Source organism: Garra rufa, chromosome 11, assembly GCF_049309525.1.
Source record: "Garra rufa chromosome 11, GarRuf1.0, whole genome shotgun sequence".
Lineage (NCBI taxonomy): Eukaryota > Metazoa > Chordata > Actinopteri > Cypriniformes > Cyprinidae > Garra > Garra rufa.
Genome location: NC_133371.1, coordinates 30,962,830 through 30,977,078, shown reverse-complemented (window position 1 = coordinate 30,977,078; position 14,249 = coordinate 30,962,830). Strand labels below are relative to the sequence as shown.

The 14,249-nt window shown below is 36.0% G+C and overlaps 1 protein-coding gene across 1 annotated transcript in view; it reads right to left on the bottom strand.

Moving 5' to 3' along the window:
• LOC141345311 (multiple epidermal growth factor-like domains protein 11) overlaps window positions 1–13,044 on the bottom strand; it is a 54,132-nt gene extending 41,088 nt beyond the window's left edge. Inside the window, exon 1 of the mRNA XM_073850178.1 lies at window positions 12,830–13,044. The gene's annotated coding sequence lies outside the window, so the exon portion shown is untranslated. The remainder of the gene's footprint in view (window positions 1–12,829) is intronic.
• Window positions 13,045–14,249: the final 1,205 nt, after the last annotated feature.

Sequence of the window (14,249 nt, the reverse complement as noted above, 5' to 3'; positions counted from 1 at the left end):
ACATGTGCGTGAACCACTGATGTCACATTGACTATTTTAATGATGTCCTTACCTTTCTGGGCTTTGAATGTTTCAGTTGCGTTGCTATCTATCCAGGGTCAGAAAGCTCTTGGATTTCATTAAAATATCTTGAAGGAGAAGATCACTTCTAAAACAAAAATTAATAGATAATTTACTCACCCACTTGTCATCCAAGATGTTCATGTGTTTCTTTCTTCAGTCGTAAATAAATTGTGTTTTTTGGGGAAAACATTTGAAGATTTCTCTGCAGTTTCAATGCAGCCTCAAAGGACTCTTAACAATCCCAGCCAAGAAATAAGGGTCTTATCTAGAGAAATGATTGGTTATTTTCTAAAAAAAAATTACAATTTATATACTTTTTGACCTCAAATGCTCCTCTTGTCTAGCTCTGTGTGAACTCTGTGCATTCCAGTTCAAGACAGTTAGGTTGGTACCTCTGCAGTGACGTAGAAAGATTTTTAGGTTGGAGGAGAAAATAAGATGAGTTTTTTTTAACTACTTTAACTGTCTTGAACTGGAATACACAGAGTTCACACAGAGCTAGACCAGAGGTGCATTTGAGGGCAAAAAGTATATATAATTCACTAGACAAGACCCTGATTGTTTAGAGCTCTTTGAAACTGCATTTAAACTGCATTTTGGAAGTTCAAACTTGCAGGCACCATAGAAGTCCACTATATAGAGAGAAATCCTGAAATGTTTTCATCAAAAAACACAATTTCCTTACAACTGAAGAAAGAAGGACATGAACATCTTGGATGACAAGGGGGTGAGTAAATTATCTCTAAATTCTCCTTTAATGACCGAATTTTCATTTTTGGGTGAACTATCTCTTTTAAAAAAAAGTTCACTCAAAAATTTAATTGTTCTATCATCATTCATCAAACCTAGCTTTTTTCTTCTGTTTTCCATACAATTAAAGTCTGTGGGGTCCAGTGTTGGACTATACAGGTCTGGAACGACACAAAGGTGAGTAAATGATGACAGAATGTTTGTTTTTGGATAGACTATCCCTTTAAGGTTGTCTTGTATGCCCCTGTCATATGTTCTGGAGATTGGTAAGGGAATGGATATGTCAACTCACACCCATACATACACATATTGCAATGCAGGAAAGAAAAACAAAGCTGTGAAAATGCCCATGGCACTACATACCATTAAAGGTCACAGTAGGTCATTTCTCAGAATCAACTGCCTCTGGCATATCAAAATATAAAGGCAAAAATGTCCTGTGCAGGCTTTTACATGGAGACTCACATGTGAAAAGAATGTAAAGCACTCCCCTGGCTGTGTAAGAACAAATGTTAGATTTTCATTAAAGATGATGTAATTGGCTGCAAATGCACATTCGTTGTGTGTATGGCACGCTCATTATAATGTACGTGAAATATTAAGCAGCTAGCAGCAGCCCTTTGTAACAAGCTCTTGTTTCATTAAAAGTTCAAGAAAGAGAGTTGCACCACCAGTTCTAGAAATAATGGAGAAGTGTTTTCCTTTTTGCTCAGACCTTTGGATGTCATCAAACACAGTGAGCTGTTCTACGTTACAAGTTCAATTGAGATGTCCCTGAGCACAGTTGTCTGGCCTAGGACAGGACAGAAGGAAACACCAAAAGCAATTTCCACCCAGGTGATCCCGCCCCGGGGCCCCAGCAGGGTTTAGACGAGGAAATTAAACTCAACGCTGGTCCCGCTGCTTGAGAACTCCAGTCAAATGAACAGCCAATGTGCAGTCTTTTACCACTTCACAGAGAAAATATTAACAGAATAAAGAAAGAGGCTTCCTGCGGGGTGTGGAGCGAAGCGGCTCACGCAGAATGGCTAATGTCCTCTCTCCTGAGTGATGGAGACGTCTGCAGGTTCAACTCTAACGACTCCCGGAGCCTGTGCGGAGAATAGTAATTTACCAATCATGCTGTCCATACTTGAGTAGAGAGCACACTGAGTAAAAAAAAGAAAGAAACATTATGATAAGTTCAGACACAGGCTTACCCATCAGTGTGGTACGAGAACGGCTGTACACAAACCTCTCAAAAGTAACTGAGAGCTACAGTCAATGGAGGACCAAGAGCAAACCAACTAGAACACAAAGTACAGCGAGGAACAGACCCAGCATCACCCTCGGTACATCCATTAAGATGTCTCACAATACAAGACGGATCCATGGTACACTGAGCTTGTTTAGGTCTCTCCATTGTGAGTGCTGGGGCAGGAATAGCTTGAAGCAAAAAAGCATAAAGTTAATGGGGGACACACTCTCTGGGATTGCAATGGTAAATTATGACTCCCATAATATACAATTCAGGGGCACTCTTGGTTTACAGTAAAGGCTGAATGAAGTCCTAGGGCTATAGTGCTCATAATGGGTGCCGTAACTGAAAGCCTGTAATGTTAATGAATAACCAACTCAATCCAGATCCAAAATGATGCTATAACTCCAAAGCTTCAGTGGAGCCAACAAGCAGATGGCCTGGTTTCTGTGAGCTACTCAATTCTGCATTAATGTAACCTTTCAATATAAGGAAAGATTTATATGCAGCATTAAAAACGTTGACCCTTATCCACTTCAATTACAAAACAGAGCCGGTTTAGTTTCCGTGCTTTGTGATGACGTCCCGCAGGGTGACGACAGCGAGTCAGAGAGGCTGTGCGGCTCTGAGCGCTGGTCTTTATGGTAATACCGCTCTGATTGAGATAAGTGGCAGATGTAAGCAGGACCATCAGCAGTATTTGTAAAAAGTCAGTGGATTCTCGAGGGAGAGCTGCTTGTCATTACAACCGCCGGGAAAAGACCTGATGAGTGCATTATTCAGGACCCGCCAGAGCCGCAGCTAAGAGGTGTGGAGTTGGCATCAGAGAGACGAGCTCTATTGAGCCTTGCTATAAGCTCACATCAGTGCTTGTTAATTAGCTTTGCTTAAAGATGCTCACAGCTGATCTTTATTTGATTCTATTCTTGTTGCCTCCAGAACTTACAATTGTGTGACTTATCATTCGCCATCTGTAGTGAAAACCGCAGTAAGACATGAAAGATTGTTTCACTCTGAATTGTCTCCTTACAATCTGGTGAAATCTTCAGCATTCATCATATTAAGTATTGTCATTTCCTCTAGTCCTGGGATTGGCTAGACATAGGAAGCACTGGAACTTTTTAGGGCTGCTAGTTGAACGAAAACTACGCTACAGTTCAAAAGATTGGGTTGGTAATATTATTGGGAAAAAAAAGTCTCTTTCCAAGGCTTCATTTGATCAAAAATATAGTAAAAACATATAATATTGAAAATAAGTAATATTGTGAAACACTGTTTAAAATTTAATTTATTCCTGTCATGGCAAAGCTCAATTTTCAGTAGCCATTACTCCACTCTTTAGTGTAATCATTTTACATTCAGAAATCATTTTAATATGCTGATTTGGTGCTCAAAAAACTTGATGAAAAAGTTTTGCCATGACCATGATATATTTTTCATACACTTTGATGAATACATATGACTAAAATCTTATATCACAATATGAGTAATTTTATTCCACTGTAATGATAAATATCACAACATAGTTATTTTTGCTACCATTGAAATGTCATAATTCTTGTCACCAGTGTCAATATCTAATAATTAATAAACTAATAATAGCCTAAATTACAAAAATAAATAAATAAAACTCATACTCACTGAGGACAACTAAACAGTAAGTGATTAAATAAGAATAAGAAACTAATTACAAGCAATAGGACCAAAAAACTACAGCAGAACAAACAAATAAGAAATGCTACATTCAGTTGAGGTCAAAAGTTTACACCCCCTATTCAGAATCATTAAAAATGTTAATTATTTTACCAAAATAAGTGGGATCACACAAAATGCATGCTATTTTTATTTAGTACTGACCTGAATAAGATATTTCACATAAAATGTTTACATATTATCCACAAGAGAAAATAATTGTTGAATTTATAAAAAAAAGACCCTGTTCAAAAGTTTACATTCCCTTTATTCTTAATACTATGTTCGTATCTAAATGATCCACATATGTGTTTTTTGTTTAGTGATAGTTATTCATGAGTCCCTTGTTTGTCCTAAACAGTTAAACTGCTTGCTGTTCTTCAAAATAATCCTTCAGGTCCAACAAATACTTTGATTTTCCATCATTTTTATGTATTTGTACCCTTTCCAGCAATGACTATGGTTTTGCGATCCACCTTTTCACACGGAGGACTACTGAGGGACTTGTATGCAACTATTACAGAAGGTTCAAACACTCACTGATGCTCCAGAAGGAAACACGGTGCATTAAGAGCTGGGGGGAGAAAGCTTTTTGAATTTGAAGATCAGGGTCAATGTAACTTATTTTGTCATCTGGGAAACATGTAACTATCTTCATGTAGCCTCTGAAGGGTAGTACTAAATGAAAAAAATATATATTTAGGCAAAGTTTTCATCCCCAGCTCTTAATGCATGGTTTTTCCTTTTGGTGCATCAGTGAGCATTTGAACTTTCTGTATTAGTTGCATATGAGTGCCTTAGTTATCCTCAGTGTGAATAGATGGATCTCATGCATTTTTTGACACATACAAGTGTGTGTATTTAATTGTCAAGGCCTATAAAGCAGCAAAAATAACTCTGTTCAATAATCCTGTGATCCAAACTTCAAAAGAACAGCATTTATTTGATTAAATATTTTGTCACATTATAGTTGTCTTTGCTGTTGCTTTAATACATCCTTGGTTGAATAAAAGTATTCATTTATTATTAAAAAAAAAAGTTTTACTTGCCCACAAATGTGATTGGCATTTTGTATGCACTTTTTGTAAAACCCTATTCAAATTTTCCATTCACCAGACTCTAGACTCATAGGACTGGAACATTTTCACATCCTCAAAACAAAATCTTTTTCATGTCTTGCCTGGTTACATTTATTTATAAATTATAAAGTACTTGATAATTTAGAAGCTAGTTTGCCCTTGTATCCCTCACTTCTATGTAACACATAGTCTCCCTGCGAATAGCTGACTTTATTTGACACTAATGTCTTTGCAAAGAAAAAGTCCCCAGAGAGTTGTCTAAACAATCTTCCTCTTTCAAGTGTTCTGTTGGACAAATGCAGCACAAAAGAATTGTTTGGTTATTAATGAGTAGTCAACAAGGCAAATACGAGCTGTTTTGTTCCCTACAGAAGCCTTTATGTTGTAACATAAAGTACAATTACAACCACCACCTCACTTCATTTAAAAAATATGTTCCAGTCATTAATAAAAAGACTTTGTTTTTCATCTGTGGACTTTTTTGTACATTCAGATAGCACCTTATAAAAGCCTACCAAGCACTCTATCGCTATACTTTTCTGTAATTAAAGACATGTTTGGCATGCCTCGTTCAAATTAGATTTGGGAATTTTCCTCCCAGTGGAAACGTAAACACTAACCTCTAAGTTAACGTGGAGAAAACATCTGTGAGACTGAGACCAAGTACTGACACAAAGATCTTAATTGAAAGAATATAATTTGCCATACAGAGACAGGCGATGACAACAACATTGTAGTCCACAGTGAAAAAATACACAGAATAAGGTCAGGAGACAAAGATGAGGAAAGATACAGACTATCAAGAAAACTGTGGCTGTCCTTGATCTGTATATGCCATCAGAGGAAACGAGAATCATACATCAAGGTTTTCAATTACAGCGCAAAAGCTGACCCAAGAAGGTTCAGCTAATGGCTTTATATTTTTCATTAACATTTCTTAATGCTCCCACTATGACCTCAGGGTATTTGTTCAGTGTATAATGTTCAGTATGTTTTGGATAAAATAACATCTATCGGGCAGCTCATTAAGAAATCAGCTTGATTTGCACAATAAAGGTCAGGTCCTACTATGCCATTGAAGGTTTCCGCTACTGAGCACTGTCTTCAGTGCCACTGCATAGCATCTAGTGTTACTATATTATGCACTGTAAAAGAACTGTCAGTCCTCTATTACAAGGTTTGACCTAGAAATAGATGGGTTTTTTTTTAAATCAAATTAGATACTGAATACTACAACAAAAAATATTTCATTCCATGTTAAAGTAGAACAAAAGAGATGATTGTTTTCATAAGAAACTCCAACAGAGGAACAACTCGAATGTAATTTTATATGCCAATTCAAATTTAGAAAATGATTCATTTTCATTTTAATTGACTGCTGTTTCAGCCATCGTTTTATGGTTTACAAAGGCAGTCTGTTTAATAATAAACCTACATATATATTTTCAGTGTTGGGGAAAGTTACTTTTAAAATGAATACATTACAATATTGCATTACTCCCTATAGAAGTAACTACTTGTGTTACTTAGGGTGTGTTCACACTGGTCATGTTTGGTTTAATTGGTCCATCCAAAAAGGAAAATGATACATTTGTCATATACCCGTAGTGTCGCTTTAGATCAAACACCCCTTTTCCTTTTATTTAAAATGTTCGGTGAGTTCCGTCACAAAATATACAGTCAAGCCCAAAATTATTCATACCCCTGGCAAATTCTGACTTAAAGTTACTTTTATTCAACCAGCAAGTTTTTTTTTGGCCGGAAATGACACAGGCATCTCCCAAAAGATAATAAGACGATGTACAAGAGGCATCATTGTGGAAAAAAATATTTCTTAGCTTTTATTTGAACACATTTGAACAAAAAGTGGCATTTAAAAAATTATTCATACCCTTTGCAAACTGTCACAGTCTATGGGAAAATCCAAAGTTACCATTCCAAATAGTCATGTAGCCTTCGTTTGGCATAAAAAAGGAGAAGCCTTAAACCCTAAGAACACCATCCCCACTGTCAAACATGGTGGTGGGAACCTAATGTTTTGGGGGTGTTTTTCAGCCAGTGGACCAGGGAACCTATTCATACTGTAGTAAACAGCACCATGAAAAAGGAGCAATACATCCAAATTTTCACCAACAACATCAGACAGTCTGCAGAGAAACTTGGCCTTTGGCACCAGTGGATATTTCAGCACGACAACGACCCAAAACACACAGCAAAAGTGGTGAATAAATGGTTAACAGAGAAAAACATTAACGTTTTGCAGTGGCCCAGCCAGAGTCCTGACTTAAATCCAATTGAGAATCTGTGGAGGGAGCTAAAGATCAGGGTGGTGGCAAAGAGACCCTCCAACCTGAAAGAGTTGGAGCTCATCGCTAAAGATGAAAGGGCAAAAATACCAGTGGAGACATGCAAAAATCTGGTCAGCAATTATAGGAAGCGTTTGATTGCTGCAATAGCCAATAAAGGCTTTTCTATTGAATATTGAGAAGGGTATGAATAATTTTGGACATGCCACTTTTTGTTCAAATGTAAATAAAAGATGAGTAATACTTTTCTCTTGTACATCGTCTTATTATCTTCTGGGAGACGTCTGTGTCATTTCTAATAAAAAAAAACTTGCTGGTTGAATAAAAGTAACTTTAAGTCATAATTTGCCAGGGGTATTAATAATTTGGGGCTTGACTGTACGTTATTCAACCCAACCAATCAGGTTGTAAACGTATCACTATGCCTTTAGGTATCTTTAGGTTCGCTGTCAAAAATGTCAGTGTGAAAACTAAGCGGACCAGGACCAAATGTATCATTTTCCTTTTTGGTCCAAACAAAATGAACTAAACTAACCGAACTACAAGTGTGAACAAACCCTTAGTTACTTTATGGAAAGTAATGCATTACATTACTTCTCCATTACTTTTTCTCATCTGAGCTGAGCTTGCTTGCTTCTAAAAAAAAAGTATAATATAATGTAAAAAAGTTCTATTTTTGGCATTTTACCAAAAGTGAAATGAATAAGCCTCAGGCATTCTGGATTGCATAGAAAATAGGAAACAGAAATGCAAACACTTCCGCAGAAAAAAAAGAAGTTTTGTGTTATAGCATTTTTGCTTATTAGTATGGTTTAATTAGATCATCAAAGGTTGGCGGCAAAGACATTGGTTAATTACATTAAGTAATTGGTTAAATACATAAAGGATATATGTCCTATTCTGAGTTTGCATTTCACTGTTTTTATTAATTTTGAGGAATACTGAATCTGTTTTTGTGCAAGTGAGATGAGTAAATGCATGTTCACATTTAGTGTAGTACTACACTAGCATCATGTTTATACAGCACACACAACGCTTTTGACTCTGGATTTCTCTCGGCATGGGAACAGGAAAGTTCTCGGACAATAAATGGGAAAACAAAGTAATTGGCTTTATTTATTAGAAAAAATAACTCTTTGTTCATTTAAAAGTAATGCGTTACTTTACTAGTTGCTTGGAATAAGTAACCTGATTACTAGGGCTGCCCCTAATAGTCGACTAACCATTTGTCAACCAGAAGAGGCTTGGTTGATCAAAATTCTATTAGTCACTTAGTTTTTTTTTAATTAGTTGCTTAGTTTTTTTTTTTTTTTTTAATTCCACAGGAAGTGGCGAAGTCACGCAGTCTGTGATGGATAAGAGATACAGATAAGGGTAATACATATTGAATCTGTAAAAACGGGTTTATTTGTGTGCACTCACAATTACAAAGAAATGTTGCGCTTTTGTAAAATAATGAAACCAAACATAATGCGCATTTTTCCATCTTTGTCTCTGTGAATTTGAGCACAGAACTCTGAGAATACTTGCATTACAGACATTAAAAAAATATATCTAAAGATATATATTCTCAGATTATATAATCTGTCTAAAACATGCATACAGGCACATCTACTGCGAAGATGACGAGTCAGTGTCACTGGCTTTATCTATTAAGCAGAAACAAAGAAAGCAGTAGTTTATCAATAAAATATTAAAATGTTAATGCAATCTCCCTGCTGTTTTTCCCTGACACATTCATAATTATTATATCTGCCGGTGCCTTGTGGCAAGCTTTTTTTCCATGCGATGCGCTTGAGCGCTTATTAGGCTATGTAGGCAATTACAGGCCCATTATTGGTTTATTAATAAATGTGTGACTAATAGTTGACTAATGCATAAAATGAACGACTACTAGTCGACCCCTTAACTCACGTTACTTGTAATCCATTACCCCCAACACTGCATATTCTTACAGTCTCAATTTTAAAAAGAGCTTTTTTTTTTGTTTGGCATTTTTCACAAATAGGGTAAAATGGGGCCCAAAAGTTGTATTTTATGTTAATGTAAGTGAAAGGATGTGCTTAACCTTCAGATTATGTTCAACATCCAATGTTTAAAGTAAATATTATATGAGCCGTTTTATTTTCTGTTAATTTTACATGAGCCTTGGTACTTTAAAAGCCTATTACCAAAGAATATAAATAGTTTAAAACACTAATATATGTGATTTTCTAGAAATTAATGTTAACAGCAAACTGACTGTTTTATATCATTAAAAATTAATACAAAAAATATAGTCCAGAATAAGTAACAGTTAATGAAACAACCTGATGTTACTAAAGTTGTAAATTCTGTTTTAGCAAAGACAAAACATTTTCTTGGGGAAAAGCGCTATGTAACTTCATCAATCGCTCTTGTAAAGTGAGCCCCTAGGACAGAAAGAGATAAATCTGAAGAGCAGCAAAACACTAAAAAAGATTTTATATAATTTATGACATCACGTACAATCAAACACAGGGCCACAAACAATCCATCTCAAGCCTTCCACAATCGGTACATTTCTGTAATGCATATTTCTACAATCCAACCACCACTTCATCTATTCAAGACTCCATATCCCTGTTTGTGTCAGTCTCAGTCATAACAATTAAGGTACAAAATTGACATGAAAATGCAAACTGGTACCAAAGGAAATGGAAACTAAGCATAGACTCTAAAGAGGTTCTCAACAAAACAAGGACATTTCATTCAGTTTCTATAGCAATTTGCCAACCACTGATGATTACCTTTACACACATAAAACATCCGTCTTTAATGGATTTGCCATGAATCTTAAATCTACTAGATTATATTAGCATCTAAATCCCCTATAACAAGTTCCATGCAATGGCTGAAACTGACATAAAGCTGAAACAGCTTGTGATGCTAATGTTAAATTTATGTCGTTGTGATTACATTTAACCAGACTGAATAAAAATAAACAAGCCTTTCAAATCTGAATACGAAAACAAAAGGATGCAGCTCATTTTCTGCATTGATCCGAGTCAGTGTATAACCACAGAATGCTAATTTGAACCTACTCCTATGCCTCAATTCACCAGCACCTAACCAATTAAAACAAATCTCATCTGCAATTTGAAAATCATCAGGTCTAAATAGTTCAGAAACGTACAAAAGCACGTCATAAAATTTAAATTTGATTCAAAATTAAAAATGCCAGGCAAAGCAAAAAGTTGAAACACATCGTCCTTGGGAATTCAAACAGCTATTAGCAATGCACAGCCAGCGTTCCTTCATTAATCAGCACTAATTAAGACTATTGATTGAAGCAAACATCAGGATTTCCAGCTGAAAGGGTTTACTAGACTGTAAACTGGTAACTCTACAGGCAATGACATAGCAGGGGAAAGATCCAAAGATTTGCTTGCCCTTGGTTCAAGCTTCACTTTGCAAACCAGCTCAGAAAATTAAACCAAAAATGCCCCGCTTCCCTGTCATTAAGTGCTGTCAGGACGAATCAGAGCTCACAGGCCAGTGGTGCTGCACAAAGCAGCGCTCAGTCTCTCGTTGTTGAGCCTCCTGTCCCTCTCTCACACATGCATGCTCAGTCACACAGAAGGTTAGGCCTGACAACAACGTCCCGGGACTCAAAACATAACACATCAAGGTCATATTGAACCAGAGGTAATAGGTACAAGCAGTCAGCATCATCAGACATTCTCATTATTTTCATATTTGCGCTAAATCGCAAATCGTGCATCATTTATTTAGATATTGCTGAGGTAGTATTGTATTATCAATGAGCCTCTGGTCAAATAGTAGTGTTTGCATTTACATAATAACTAAATATTGTAATGGGTGAAACAAAGTTTTGCACCTTTTCACCTTTTAAACCTATTAGCAAACGCAGTGCCGGAAATGACTCAAGATATATAAATATATATTCATGCACGAGGGGAAAAAACTAAACACAACAATGGCTTTTTTTAGCTTGTCGTGAAAGAATAATTGGGCAGAATAAATAGCAGCCAAATAATGAATATCTTCTCAACAAGACTGCTGTTTAATTAGACTAAAAGCTCAAGACTGGAAACAAAGGCTGCATTACTGTATTGGCAAAGCACATTTATGACTTTTTGACAGATGGCTGTAATGCAGTCTAGGCAAGTCGACTAACCAACATGCAGCCCTAGATATGCCAGACAGACGGAGAAAAAAATGTGAGTCAGACAAAACTGTGCACACATTTGCTGCACATGCAACAAGACCCCACTTAGAAAAAAAGCTTCGGATTTTCATGTCAATAACAGATATATGCATCTTATCTAGTCATCTATATAATGTAAGTTTGCATTGAGAAAGTCAATAGTATTGATGCTACAAAACATTTAACTGCCTTACAATGTGGGAAGCTCAGACAAACATTTCAGAAATAAAGTTACAAAATAAACACTGTCAAATGCAAAACAAACAATGTCCCACAAAATAGCGCACAGTGAGGTATGATAATAAACACTGAAGGCCCAACCAATTATATTTTATATAGAGCTGTTCTTGTCTGTATGAAGGAATATTGTCCCTGATATTGCTGCTGGAAATAAAAAATGACTCCACTATATCATCTGAACCGGCTATATTTCTATATTTACAGGACTGCATCTGTTTGGTTATGCACTAGGGCTCTGAACATCTCAATAAGGCTGTCATATTGCTCGATAGAGCCATCTAGTGGCCTCAAAACTTTAAATCAAAAGTAATGAATGGAAGGAAGACGATCCCGGGCGACCGGTGCGTCGTCTCGTCTCAAATGATAAAGAAAAATAACACAGCAACTCGGCTATTAAATGAACGCTTGACGAATTTGTCACTCTTCATTAGCATACATAAACTCGTTTTATGAACACCAGTTAATGTTTTACAATGAGAGCGTTACAGTTACAACCCTTGTAAATTACTGTGGTAAGACAAGGTTTCACAGACATCAAAACATTACAAGAGGTTTGATAACGTAATATTATTACGTTATACTGTTTATTAAATAATATTACGTTAATAAAATATTCTGTTAGCATATTTTATTGACATATACGACCGTGCATTTAGGCTAGTTTTATTTATTACAGCATTTCCTAGCTAAAATAATTTAAGCCTGAAAAGGCTCGACTGAATGAAGACACTGACTGAAGAACTGGACTGGATACGACACGTCAACTTTGGCTATAGGGGAAAATCTACCACGCTTATAAATAAATATAGACTGCAGCGATGTAGGCTGGCCAAATTGACAGCTCACATAATCGATCTTGTCGCCCAAACTGAGCCAAAATCATATGTGATGAAGAATAGTGATCAGTTAGAAAAACAAATAACTTAATTTTCCACTATAAAACATTTTATTTACTTTCAGCAGCGAGCTTACAGAATGAAAACAAATGTAAAATATATGTATAGGTTATTATAAATACGATATCATTAATGAAACCTAGCCTATATGTCCTATGTACTGACCAGTTTAAATTATACTACCAAAAGACTATATTTCTAAAGTCGTCTGAAGCATTTTGTAAATACGACTGTTTCTATAACACATCAACAATATATCCACCCCGTTAACTTAACAGTTTGTATATGATTTAGCAAAACAGTGCGTGTGTCAATATTTTAAAGACAATTTAAATGCAGGTACTATAGGCTAAAAAAGCGAAATACAGAATACATACCTTTTCTTAGTCTGTTTTACTTTCCCTGATCTGAAATCGCTGCTTGCTGTTCGTCCATAGTCTTCGTCTCTGGAATTAAACTCTCCACTTTCTCGTTGGTAATTTCTGGCAGACTACATTAAGAAGAGAGAAGAGTCCAGGAGTGTATTTGATCAAATTCGCTGTACTGTTCGCCTTTTCGGGCTAGTGTTGTCAGAGCGCTGCGCTGCGGTTCATCCTCTGTAACCGACTCTGTTGCCGAATGTTTCTGCCTCTCGCGCGGCCTCATTTTAAACTCACGTGACGTCAGAGATCATGGTGCTGAAGCTGCAAGCGCTTGGTAAACAACACATATACGTTTTGTTGGAGAAAATACCGTTCTCAGTGAACTTTTACCTCAGTGTCATACTTAAAGCAAAATCACAATTTTAGTAAATACAGTGAAAATTTGAAAAAAAAAAAATTGTTTACATTAAATCAAAACTCTGTTTACATATTCAGTTATTCTAATAAAAAATGTATGGTCAGGATATTTCCGCCTCCGAACGACTAATTTCTTATAATATTATTTTTTCATATTAGGTGAGTCCCAATTTGTCTACGTATTGACTAATAGTCTATACAATTTTGTAAAAAATAGCGTAAGTGGTGTATTCATTCACACTAAAAAAAGTACTTCAAATATATAGCCTGCTTAATCAACCGAAATACGTGGAAAAAGTGTAGAATATTAGGAATACTTCCCTATTATATAGTAGGCGAAAAACAGTATGTAAAATAGGTGTATATCTGAATGCACTGTATTCATATATCAGTAAGCAAAAATGACTTCCTTACAATACATTACAATCTATTACAATAGAGGGTTTGCACTTATATCACGATTTGGTCATTTACTCGGAAGCGCGGGCATATTGGCGATACTCAGATGTACACAACAGCATTGATTAAACAGTTAATGTACTACTGAATATGTTGTTCTGCTAATTTATGCTGTCTAAACCACGTAAAATACGTGCAGAAGCTGCTAAGTCATATACAGAAGGACTTTGTCAATAGGAAAGGGCGCAATATTTTGACAAACTAAAGTTAATAGGTGGTAAAGATACATACGAGCAGTATAAATTAAGATATTAGCCTAATATTTCACCTACCTGACTGAAAATGATAAGAACAAACACAAATGTTGTCAAGATTCTTGCCCTGGAAATCCTGGTGTAGTTTGGCGAATCACAAAAGCTTTTGAGCCCTGTAATAGGTGTAATATCCATTCGAAAATTCTTCCTTCTATTTCTTATCCCAACAGTAGAACTTTAGTTTCTTTGTTTTTCCGCCAAGCCTATGCTGTCTGAACCTTGGAAAAAACATGTGAAAGCTACTAAATGATTTAGAAATAGCCCTGGAAATTCTGGTTCAGTTTGGCCATTTTTTGACAATTTTT